The sequence below is a fragment of the Sturnira hondurensis genome, unplaced genomic scaffold, assembly GCF_014824575.4.
Source record: "Sturnira hondurensis isolate 20B ecotype Veracruz unplaced genomic scaffold, ASM1482457v3 Scaffold0007208, whole genome shotgun sequence".
NCBI lineage: Eukaryota > Metazoa > Chordata > Mammalia > Chiroptera > Phyllostomidae > Sturnira > Sturnira hondurensis.
Window position 1 is genome coordinate 3,882,756 of NW_028079839.1, and position 13,154 is coordinate 3,895,909.

Here is a 13,154-nt window from a genome sequence, read left to right on the forward strand (position 1 = left end):
AGAGTGCTGGGGGTCGTTTGCCTCTAGTGACTTTCAGTGGAAGTGACTGGCTCCCCTTCCTGTTCTCGGGGGTGGGGGTGGGGGGGATGAGGCCAGGGCGGAGCACAGAGAGCTGTTAAGGAGGAAAACAGCCCGTGCGGTGCCGTAATGGAAGAGCAGGGGTGACAGTGGATACGGGTCGCATGCCTTTGTCCGAGCCCTCAGCGTGGACAGCACCGTGAGGGGCCCCGATGAGAGCCACAGAGGAGCCCACCAGAGTGTGTCCGGACCAGTTCGCGGATTCTCACAGATGTGCCAGGTTAACGTAAGGTGTTACCGACAGGGAGAGTGGGGGGCCGCGAGGGGGCAGGCTGCGGAAGGTGTGGAAACTCTCTGTATTTTCCTGTCATTTTTCTGTAAGTCTGAAGCTTCCTGAAATATCAAATCTACAAATACACTACAAGGTTGCCCTGGGGTAAGAGAGAGGCTGATGAGCTGGTGGTGGGTGAGGCTGTGGAGGTGCCTTCATCTGGACACCGGGGCCCCTCCACCTAACCTTGACCTCCCCCAGGGAGCCTGTCCAGCCTGCTGCCCTGGGTATGGTTGGGATGGGGCGGGGGTGGCCTGCAGACACCTCCCTGTGGCGTGTTGGGCGCCAGGTGGGTGGGCGAGCCGCCCACACCCACGCTCCGCAAAGGCCCCACAGAGCTGCCGAGATGCGGGAAGGGACTCCTGCCGCAGCGTGGGTCTCTCGGCTGATCTTCCTCCCTATGGGAGCAACCTGGAGGGGCCGGCCCACCTGGGTCTGAATACGAATGTGAGCGACATACACCCGAGGGGAGAGGAGCCCAGACAATCTGACGAGGACCCGGGAGGCCACCCACACAATACATTGGGAGCTGGGTCCTCGGCACTCGAAGAAGTGACTGCAGTCTCTCAACCTGGGCGGTCTCCCCGTCAGAACTGGGGACTTGTTCTAGTCCCCTGAGTCACCAGGCTGGGGGCTGATCACCCACAGGGCGCACGGGCTCTGAGTTTCTGCCCGTTGCTCCTCGTCTCTTCACGAAGGCGTTAGAGGAATTGCCCTTCCACTTGTTTATATTTTTTAAAACAGGAACAAAGTGGGTGTTCCTTTGTACATTACACCTCACTCATTATTCCCAATGTCATTTTAGTCAGGTCGACATGACAGCATCTTGATATCCTCAATAATGGCCCTGGGAACTTTAAACATTAAAACCCGCGTTAGGAGTTCCGTGGCCCGTGTGAAAACTGCCCTGTTCCCGTTTGGATTGCGAGGCTGACCTCGTCCCCACTTTCGGAGCTCACCCACCCATCCGTAGAAGCCCCTAGCAAACAAACGGCAGGGCGATCGGTGGCGAGCGCGGCCCTGACGCGTCACCAGTAAATGTCCCTGACGACTGACTGGATGCAAACACTGGCAGAGCTGTGGGCTGGTTCCTCTCCGCACGTCTGCGGCCCTCGGAGAAGGTTCCCAGGACCCTGCCTTGCCATTGCCTTTGTGACCGGGGCTCTCACGGGAGGGCCCGTGAGGTCCTGCCCCTTAGTTTGGATGGCACACGCTGCATTTTTAATTAAAATCTGTACGAATGGATTTTGTGCCGGGCCAGAAGACAGCCGAGTTCACTCGTTGTAAAACCTGTTTAAAAATTGATGCAAGTAGGAGAATTCCTTAAAAGTTTGAGCTCAAAGTCCTTGTTTTATACTGAGCTGCCTTTAATCTGGAGAATAATCAAGTCAACATAAATCAAGGAGTTTTCTTTCCTTTTTCTTTTCGTTGGGCATCTGCCTTCCTGACTTTACATTTTCTCCTCGTAGAATGAGGTTCATTTTACATTCAAATTCTTTAGAGATTTGTAGGAGGGAATCCTTAGTGACCTCTTCTTCCTGGGTTGCAGGAACGAAAGCTCATAAACCCCTGAATAATTTTGCTTATTAAGCCCCAATTACATTGTCTTCACTGACAATAGAAATCAAACTCGCCCACCCGTCTCTGCACACAAAGCACTTACTTATTTGTCGTGAATTCATCGTTTTCTACTTTAAATCCTTCCACTCTGAAATGTTACCAAAGCCGCTTCACGTTGTTTTAAGTTTTGAACAGCTGAGCTCAGGCACAGAAATTGCACACCCATTTTTTCTTATTTTGACCGTGTTTTGCCAAGCAGGGCACCTTGTGCGTGGCAGGCACTCAGGAGAGACGTGATGTGTATTTGTTGGACACGTGGGTGCCGAGTCTCACGGAGCAGGAGGAAGCGTATCTCCCACAGACGGAGGAAACTGGGGTGGCCAGGGCCGCAGAAGCTACCTGGGACCAAATCATGACCCAGAGCTTTCCTGAAAAGAAACAGCACTGTGGTATTGGTTGTGGAGAGAAACAGCCTCTGTAGCTTCGATACAGCTGTGTTGCCCCAGATGCAAGCTGCTGGTCCCAGGTGGCTATTTAAGTTGAAATTTAGACGAGTTAAAAGTAGATAGCATTTGAGATTGGGTTCCTCGGTCACGCCAGCGTGTCTGTTAGGCTCACTAGCCGTAGGACCAACGGGGAAGGCTCTGCTGGGTAGCGTTGGTGCGGGACCTTGTCACACGCACACCGGTGGCCCCTCTCACCCATCTCTCTGGCTCTCGGCTCAAGCGTGGCCACCTCACTCCTCACACAACTTCAAAACTTAAAAATCATTCAGCAGCTGGAGGTGTGCTCCCTTCTCTGTGCCCCAGGTTTCCTGGCCCTGCTCTCCCCGCTGGATTTAGGTTCCTGCCCCTTCCCCGGCACCCTCTGGGCCCTTAAGAGGGGGCCGGCTTTCATAAAACATCTCCCTTGTGAAAGCCAGGACACTTATTTTCATGTCTTAGAGCCCGGACACCTGATAGGTGAGACTCATCCAGGACAAGTAATAGCGGGGCCTCCTGGGGCGAGGGCGCGGTCTCACAGCCCCTGGCAGTGACGGGAGACGGCGGGATGCCCAGCCGGCCCAGGACTCTCCTCTGTGGAAGGTCCTGCACTGTCGGCGTAACGCTCACGCCACCTGAGGGACCCTAATGGTCACCAGCTCTCACCTAACCAAGGGCAAGTCTCCTCGCCAGTTTGGGGAGGTTTGGCGGGAAAGACAGAAGAATTGGAAAGCCCCACTGAGACCAAACCCGAGGGAAGCTGTGGGCCTGGTGGGCAAGCCGAGCGACATGTTTCTCCCGCTGCATTCCGGGCTCCTGCCACCCCCGCGGGAGCCAGTCTGGAGCTGCTGCAGGACAAGAGCCCCACGCTCAGCCCAGGACAGCAGCGCTGTCCCAGGCCCCGTGGGCCCCGCTGCCCCCAAGCTGGGCGGGCAGGTGGGCAGGGCTGGTGCAGCTCGGTCACACAGTGTCTGTCCTTCCAGGAGCCACCCCCACGCTGACTTTCGCACCGAAGACAGCAAGGCCAGGAAGTGCACAGAAGCAGGCAAGCTCTCTAGGGAACACAGGCTTGGAGCTGCCACACTGTCATATTCGTCATGTTCCGGGGCCAAACAGGGTCATAAGGTGGCCCAGAGTCCACGGTTGGCAGGGGGGCAGCGAAACGGATTCTTTGCTTGATGGGAAGAGCTGTAAGGTCACATCTCACAGGGCATGGGTCCAGAGTCCAGGAAAGGACTGTGGTTATTTTTCCAATATGATGGCTTTATTGAGATATAATTCACATACCACATAATTCACCCATTTGAAGGGTACAATTTAATGGTCTCTGATATATTTACAGAGTTGGGCAATCGCCGCCACAATCAATTTTAGAATATTTTCTTAACCCTGGGAAGGATTCCATGCCCGTTAGCATCCTCCCCCTCCCCTGCATCGCTCTCCCACTCCCCTGCCCTCGGCCCAGGAGGCCGCAGGTCTCTGCCCCTCTCTGTACATCAGGGCCGCGGGTGCAGTCAGTCCGCCCACTCTCCCCTCCTTCTGAAGGGGAACTCGGCCTTCCACCCACAGAACACCATCTGGCTGGGTACATCCATACTTTCTGATTCAGTTACACCCCCGGAAGGTTAGGCCGTGGGGGCTGAAACCAGAGCCAGCGTTCTGCCGTCAGCTGCTTTGGGCTGGGTCTGAGGCGACCACCCTCTCTCTTCCAGACCCTGGAGCAGGAGACCCCGTGACGCCAGGGGGTGGGGGCCTCCTGAGGCGGAGGCCCGCGTCCCCACCCCGCGATGTTCTGGCTTGAAACCTCGTGTAAAAGCTGCAATAACTTCTAGGTTAAGAAAAGTTCAACCATGTTTTTCTCGCATGCGTTTTCTTTTCCCTGTACTCTCCTCCATCTGCACAGGGAGCGAAGGGTGTTGAAATGTTGCAAGTTAAAAAAAAAAAAAAAGACACTCTCAGGGTGTTTCTGATCCAAGCAGAAGCGAGAGTGCCAAGGGGTCTCCCGGGAGGGCCTCTTCGCAATGATTTTCAGTTGAATTTTTACAGGCCCACGAGGTTAGAGTCGTTAAACAAACTTTGGGTAAATGCCGCTGGCTTTTTGTTCGTTTACGAACTAACCCTTCAATTCTTTTGAGGTTCAACCCTCGGCACTTTTTACGGAGCCCGAAAACAAAATGTTTCAATATGATTGCAATACACGGTGTTCAGAAAATGTAATAAAATGGAAAAGAAAGGCCCAGTGTTTCATTTAATACAATCATTCAAAGACTTCTTCATAAGTTTTGTTTACACAGGAATTCATTTGGGTCAAGTCGAGCAGAATCAGTGAATGAGCCAGGCTGCTCCCTGACGCACTTCGACGGCATCTCAGCGTCCGAGCCTCCTGCCCCGTGGGCTCAGCCTGCCTGCACGTGTCCCGTGTTGCACCGGAGGAGGACGCCACGCATTTGGTCCTTGGAGCCAGAGAGATAGTTGAAGATTGGCCTCTGTCCTCGATCCAGCCAGGCTGCTGGAAGGACGTGTGGCCCGAAGAATAATGTCAGGTTGTTGGCCCAAATGTCCCCCCTCACTTCCTTCTGCTTCGAGGGAGGTTGGGGTGGGAGGAGCCAGATCCCCTGGGAGATGTTGCATCAGAGAGAGAGGGGTGGGGGGCTGACTCAGCACCCTGCACACTCGTCACCCTGCGTCTGTGAAGACACCACTGTCCAGAACTCCTCCGGAGGTGGAGGCGAGGAGCGAGGAGACAGCAAAGCGTCGGGGCGAGGCTTCCTTCAGCACCTCGAAGAGCTTTGTTCCCCTAACAGGAGACGGCGCCAGGAGCACAGACAGCCCCACGAGCCGGCAGGGAAGCCAGGCCCCTGTGCCAGACCGGCCTTTTCTCTGTAAGGCTTTTGTGTCTTCAGAGGTGCCATGGAGCTTGAAAGGAAAAGGAATGAGGAGCCCGGATGTCCTTCTTTCAGCCCTCTCTCTCGCTGGTGGCGTGGATTTGGGACTGCGCCGCCCGCCCGCCGGCCCGCCTTGGCACGCGGCTTCTCTCTCCGCCCCACGTTGGCCCCGAGCTAAGGTTCTCAACCAGCCGTGGGCTTGTCGTCAGCCGTCCGGGCGATGGCAGACACAGGAAGCATTTGTGCGATTCCTTTACCCCCTGAAAAGCGACATCATGTCCTGCATGTCCCCGACTCCAACTGCACCGGTGGCGGTGTCGCAGAACTTGGAACGGCAGCGCCCCGGGAGGACCTGTGAGTGTCGTCCTTCAGCCGAGTGCCAGTGGGAAAAATGCAGGTGATGCAAACCCCCTCAGAATTTGCCCTAGAATCATACACCTCCCGGCGAGACTTTAGACCTTTTCCAATTATATCTTGGCACCTTCCCCAGGATGAAAAATAATAGGAAAAAGGTGGCTGGTTGAAGGCCACGGTTTTCTTTTTTGCCCCTTCTCGCAAGGCGTCGTTTTCAGAAACGAATAAACAAACGCCCCCTCTGCCCATCTGTTCTTGCGCTTTCTCTGCACGCTGACCACCAGCCCCTTCTCCCTGCAACCGCCAACCCCTCCTTGGCCCTTTGACCCCCTGGGTCACACTCCAGACATTTCGAGTGCCTGGATTTCCAGGCACCGTGCAAGAGACCAAGAGTGCTGAGGTGAGCAAGACACAGTCCCTGTCCCAGGCACCTCCTGGGCTTGTGCAGGCAAATGCCGGGCTCTGTGATAAATTCCCACCGAGGTGTGTCCTTGAGGTCCCTGGCCCCCACAGAAGAACAAAGCAGTGGCCGAGATGGGCAGTCAGAGGTGGTTGCATGGAGGAAGGGGTGGGTATTTTTGCAGACTGTTACATAGGAGGTCAGGGTCTTCAAGGCCAGGAAGTGGAAGTGTCGCAGGGACACGGCAGGGCGCGTGGGGAGAATGGATGGGGCTTGGTAGCCGCAAGGTACGGAGGAGTGGGGCGGGGTGGTGCAAAGCCTGTGAAGGACCTCGTGTGCCCCAGAAGCTGTTAGTGGATGGTTGGAAGGTGGCCTGGGGAGCATGGGTAGGGGGACCCGGAGCAGAACCAGCTGGTAGGAAGCTACGGCAGTCATCTCAGCAGGGAAGGGACCGACGGACGGACGGAGAGGTGGCAGAGGACTCCTAGGTGAATGCAAGTAACTTGGTGACCCAGGGACAGTGAAGGAGGCCTCACGGGAAAGACTCAGAGTGGCCTGGGAGGTGCAGATGACATCGGTGGCTAGTGACGGCATCAGCGCTGAGGCAGCGGCCATGGGGACGTGTCAGGGGTAGGGAATGAGAAAGGAGGAGAAAGTGACTTCAGCTTCTGTCCTGGGCCTAGGTGCCTGCCAGAGTCACCCAGGTACTGTTTTCTAGGAAGCCCCTGGGAGCCCAGGGTGGTCCCGAGGGGGAAGGACTGGGGGCTGGGGAATGGATGGGACGGTTCCGGAGCACCTCAGCCATGGTCGAGAGTCTCAGAAAGACTGGGGGACTCGGAGACACTCCACCCAGGAGGGCCCGGGCCCAGGAGGTCACAGGGGTGCTTCGGGTCGGGTGGTGCCTTCCGCCTCGAGGCTCCACAGCGCCTGCCGGCGTGGGCCCTGAGGTGCCAGAACGCATCCCCTACCTCTCAGACAAACTGCCGCTCCTGCTCCTCGGCTGCTGAGAAACCTGCGCTGTCATCTCAGAGACATGGGGAAGGTGACCAGGTCTGAGGCCCAGCTGTATGCAGGTGACAGAGCGGCGGTTTGAATCTGGGTGGAGAGAGAGCCACGGGCTCGCAGGAGGGAAGAGGAGAAAGGGTCAGCAGGAAGTGCCTCCGGCCGGCCACTGGGGACTCGGTAGTGGGGGCTAGAAGACACCTCTGGGCTCCTGGCCAGGCCCGGCGGTCATGGGCGTCCCTGACCCTGCGAAGAACGCAGGCGGAGATGTAACTGGGAGGGTGGGGCCAGATCCAGGGGCAGGGAGGGGACGCAAGGGAAGTGACCACCGGGCCTCCAGATGGGCACTCTGTCCTGGTGTCGCCGGCATGGACAGGTCTAGGCTGAGCCTTTAAACAACAGCTTGACCAGTAAATGTTGAAATACGGAGTGTCCCATTGAAATGCACACATTCAGCTCTTTTCCCTTAGGCATTAATTCACCCCCACTTCTCTCGGATTTCCAAAGACCACCCCAGTGCTGGGAAGCCACCGAGACGCAGGGGAAGCTGCTCGCGCAGGACAGTCTCACTGCCTGGGCGTCTAGCTGCACTGCGTTCCCATCCACGAGGGGGCCCACAGGTCCCCCCGTCAACATGCCGAGGTTCTAATTTGAATTTTGCTCGCGGTACGTTTGCGGTCTCGCTGGTGTGAAATAGCATAATGGGCAGGAAGTACAACATTTACACAAAATAAGTATCAGACAGCCCACATTTTTCCTGAGCACAATAATGTCTTCCAGAGATGGGAACACGGGTTATCTGCAAATAATTACCCAACCACTCTTGTGTAATGGCATTACTCACCTATTTTCTGGGATGGTGTCATCGCTGAAAACGGCCATGTGTGTGCCGAGCAAACCTATCACCTCTTTCCTGTACGCACAGAGGAAGTTTTATGACAAGTCTCTGTTCTCCCTGAAGAGCCAAGTCAAATGGTGTTCCCCTCAAGCAGCTAACAAACAGGCACTGCCCCCAAAAAGCATTTTTTAATTAAAAAACCTATTATAAATGTGCTCTTTGTTCGTATTTACTTGCCTGACGACCCCAATCCTACTAAGCCCTCTCATTTTTAGGACCCCGAGAAAGGAAGGCACCGTCGATCCGTGAGCCGAGACAGGCTGGGTTTGGGGAAACACAGGCAAACCAGGCATCAGTTGCCTGGATGCACTGATTCCACGTTCCAGGCCTAGTCACTGCAGCGTGAATTTCAGAGCTTAAAAAGATGCACACTGTGTTTTTTTTCTTCTGCCCGAGTTCTGCTTCTATTTAGTATGTAGAAATCTTCAGCATTCTTCTGCTTCCAGGCTCACGGAGAAAACCTGGGTAAGCGGCAGGCCATACGCTGTCTGGAGCGGACGTCACCAGGCCGCCGGGTAAACTGAACCCCGAGAGCTGACAAGCTCTGCTGAGAGGCCCAGATGTGCTGACGGCTTCCCTCTTGGCGGTGCGTGGGGAAGAGGGGCAAGTGTGGGAAAGCAAGGAAGAAGGAAGAAGCTGGAACTCAATCCTCTTAGAGATTAAGTGCGGGCTACTGTGAGAACTTTAAATCCCTAGGAGCCCCAGGGACACAGGAGTCCCCAGTGCTTTTCCACTACTAGGTGCTTACAAGAAAGTCTGGTGGGGGAGAGGGGACCCCCAGTGGTCCACCTCATTAATAAGTGTGCACGAAATCCCAGAACTTTCTCTCACATTAAGAAAAAGGCTCAAACCATTGTGGAAGGGATGGGAAATCCACAGCCCATGCCAGACAGGAAAAGACCCACTGCCTCCGTAAGAGAGAGAAAAAACAAAATCTATCCCTGCCCCACACAGAGCCTTGAAGTCCACGTCTGGGAGAGAGAGGGCAGGACGCTCTCCCCCAAGTAAGACACTGGTAGGTGTGCAGCAAAAATTGGCTGCGGGGTGTGAAGGGGACAGGAACCCCGAGGAAACCCCACGCTGACAAGGGAGGCACGCAGAGCCTGCTTAAGCCTGAGACTAGACTGAGGGGGCTACTGAGAACCAGCCCCCAGGCTCCCCCAGGCCCCACACTGGGTCCGAGCAGCAGCGTCCACCCTTCGAGGTGCAGGTCGTGAAGAGACGGAGAAAGAGCCCCCGTCTGCAGAGCTGCGTCGGGGCTGCTGCGAGCTCCCCAGGGAGCACAGGAGGGGCCAGATGCCCCCCAGGGAAGGAATTCTCAGTCTGTCACGTGGCAACAACCCCGAGTGCCACTCAGCTCGTGATTCGATTGTCCCAACAGCCCCTAATGATGACCTGGCCGAGGAGGAAGCACGTCTGTTTTGAGCATAAACATGCTTTATCTCATCGTTTACCATTCTACACCTATGTCCTTTATTCCCTGAAAAACTATGAAGCACGCACACACAAGAGCAAGGGGGAGATTCCTTCGAGAGGAAGAGGTCGACAGAAACAGACTCAGCAGTGAAGAAAAGGTTGTGACTAACAAGCGGTGGCTTCGAAATGTCCCTGACACGCGGTGGTTGAAATGTCCCCGACACTCGATGGTCTAGTGGAAGAAGGTCCATGTGTGTGAACTGATGGAGAAGCTCAGCTTGGGACAGAGACCACAAAACAGAGTCAAATAGACTCTAGAGAACTTTAGAAATAGAAAGTGTGATATCAAAGATAAAGAATTTCTAGTAGACACATTGGCAGACTCGAGAAAGCAGTAAAAAAAAAAGTGAATTTGAAGCTGAATCAGTAGAAATCGTCCACAGTTTGAAATAAAAGGGAAGAAAATGGAGCTGGGGCGGACAGACAGATCTCCCAGGGCATGTGCAGGGACAGCAGAGGGTGCAGCGTGCTGGCAGGTACTGTCCCCTCATTGTCCCAGAGGGTGGCAACGGACTTGGGCAGAGGACAAATCCATCAAGGGGTAATGACCAAGCAGTTCCCAACATTGATAAAAGACCAATCACAAGACCGGGAAGCTCAAAAAACCCTGAGAAAGATCAACCAAACGCATACTTTGCCGCATCACGATGAAGCTACGAAACGAAGGCATTCAGAGAGGAGAAACACGGACAGAGAAACAAAAAGTGAGCGGTTCCCAAGATTCATGTCTGAAATTCTGAAAGCCACCAAATAATGTAGGAACATTTTGAAAGCCCTACAGAAAAAAAAAATGCTAGCCAAGAATTTTATAGCCTGTACCAATACCTTTCAAAAAAAAAAAGCAAACCAAACACATTTTTATGCAGACAAAAGTTGAGCAATTTCATCATCAGAACTGAAATCACCAAAAAAGTTAAAGAAAACTCCTGATAGAAGTATGATAACAGAAGAAAACGCAGTTCTCCACAAAGTCATACAGAGTTCCAGAAATGGCAAAAAGGAGGATAATTTTTACACTTTTGATTATTTTAAAGAACATTTCACTGTCTAAAGAAAAGATAGTGAAATACACTGTGGGTTTACAATATCTGTAGAATGAAACGCATGACGACGTTAGCACCGAGGCTGGAGGGGAAGAAATGAAACTTCACCCTCACGAGACAGGCACAGTCCATTACACGTGGTATGATAGTGTTTGAAGGTGAACGAGTTAAGGTCTAAATGTATATTATAAACCCTGGAGCATCCTGGGAAAAATAAACGTGGTATAACTAATAGGCCAATGGTAGAGATAAAATCAAATCATCAGAAAACCTCAATTAATTTGAAAGAAGACAGAAAATGAGCAAAAAAGAAACAAAAATGGGCAGAGCAAACAGAAAATTGATAGCAGCCTGGTACATTTAAACTTGTTTGTATCGATAATTACATTAACTGTAAAAGGTTTATACACCACACTTAAAAGACAGAGATTGCCAGATTGGACAAAATAAAGCAAGACCTAACTAAATGCCATCTCTAAGAAACTCACATTAAGTACAAAGACACATAAGGGTTAAAAGTCAAAGAACGAAGAAAGAAATACCAAGAAACAGTGATCAAAAGTCAAGCAAATGAAAGAAATCTAAAGTGGCCATATTAATACTGGACACAGTGGCCTCAGGCACAGAATTTACCCTGACGAATGGAGGCACGAAGCAATGAGGATGTGGTGACGTCATCCGGCAGCTGTCCCTTCAGTAAATGGGCATGCATTTAATAATAGAGCAGTAAAGTGCGTGAGAAAACCTGGTAACGCAGGAAGGAGAAACAGAAGATTCTGCAATTATGGCTGGAGATTTCAGCGCTAAAATGTTACTTGAAATGTTCATCCGTACTGATCTCTCAAGCACTCATGGTTACAGGGGACCTGGGGGGACCCCTCGGACTTCCAGTGTCTTACTCTCTTCACGGGACACTGTAAGGAGTGGCCCAGTGGGAGGCGCAGGGCCTCCAGCCACACTGTGGCTCCTCCGGGGCTTCTCTGGACCCCAGTAATTTGGGGGGCCACTGGCTCCCATTCAGCCTCCAGAGACATTTTCCCGTTTATTAATCCACAAGCGTTGGCCCAATTTCCTCGCAAGAACCAGGCCCTGCATGGTAGAGTTTTCTCTCTACACCAAAACTTTAATAGTGTTGAGTCGAATGCGATGCTGTGAATAAACTGTGAAATAATAACACATAACAGTAACTCAGACCAACTGGGACCACACAGCCCTCACAGGTCAAGCTTCGCATATGCCTTTATCTGAGACAAGTGGGTTCAATTATAATTACCTGGGGACAGGAGGGCGGAGAGAGTAAAACACTGGAAAAAAAGATTTTGTTATAATTAACGTAGTGTAACAGCAACAAAATGGGCGCCGCTGGAATGTCCCTCTAAATCCCAGGAGCTCTGCTGATAACCGCACCAGCCCCTTCCGCCCTTCCCACGGTCCTCTCAGCACAACTGTGCGGATTTCCAGGAGGGGCCAGGAGGCTTGGGGGTGTCACACATCGCTCGCAAGGCCCCTCCACGAGTCGTCGCTGGAGCTGAGACTTGAGCCCAGGTGCCCTGGATGAGCAACACCCGTCGAACTACACCCGGCGGCTCTGAACGGCGACTTTGGAGCCAAACAGTGACTGAACCTTCGCTTTGCTTGAGAAGCCGGTTAGCAACCACCGAAGACACGTGGCCGGGCAGTGGCCTTAAGGACAGCCTGGTGGCAGTGCAAACCGCCTCTCACTCCTGAAGCCGGCTCCTGCGACCCCACCCAGAGGGCACGGGTAACTGGAAGGAGGCCACCGACGCCGCAGCAAAGGGCGAACAGGCTGCAGTCTGCCTTCCTGCCTCCCCCCAAACAGCACTTGTTCTCCGGGATAGGAAAAAAATTGCCTTTAAATTGACTTCACCATCTGTTTTGAATGACTTTGCATAATGTAAATAAGCCTTCCAATTTATCACCTCAGATCTGTATCAGAATCTTTAAAGGGAGGCGCCAACACTGGATTCATTCCTTCCCGATCAGTGTTACAGGAGTCGTTTTGTACGTAACGGACACGGAGGTGGGGACTGGTTTCTCTGTGTATCTCTCATTTATCTAGGGAATCGGTGCAGCAAAACCCCAGAGATTTGGGCCTTGGAGGCATTTAGAATTGCCTTCTGAGGAAGTATGGTTTGGGGTGCTCCAGGACACCCAGCTAAGCACTGCCCAGGAAGGGACATAGTTGTGTGGTCCACTCTGCAGACACCCTAACACGGACCGGCCAGGCACCCCAGCTGTCCCCGGAGAGAGCATCATCGTGATTCTGCTGGGGCCGCTCGGAACCCCAAGTGCAGGCTCTGCACCCTGTGTCTGCCCTGGCCCCTCACTCCACCCTGCATGTGTTCCCACTGCCCGGTGCACAGCGCCCCAGCGCGTGCAGAGCCAGGCCTCTGCACCCGGACTGAGGTGGGGTCCTGACCAGTCTGCACCATCTCTGATGCATGGTGTGAAGGGAAAGAGGGCCGGACAGGGTAAGGGCTGCGAGGATTACTGAGCGTCCCCTCTCCAACTTCCGGCTTCGGAGGGGCCCTGCCGGCCTGTGCACCAGTGTGAGCACCGGCGGGGGTGTGTCTCCCGCCTGCACTGCTCATTCAGAACATCAACCTGAAACAGCCCACTTAGAAACCTTAGAACTCTATTAAATGTCTCTATAGTTTACTCTCCTAATTAATACACACATCATT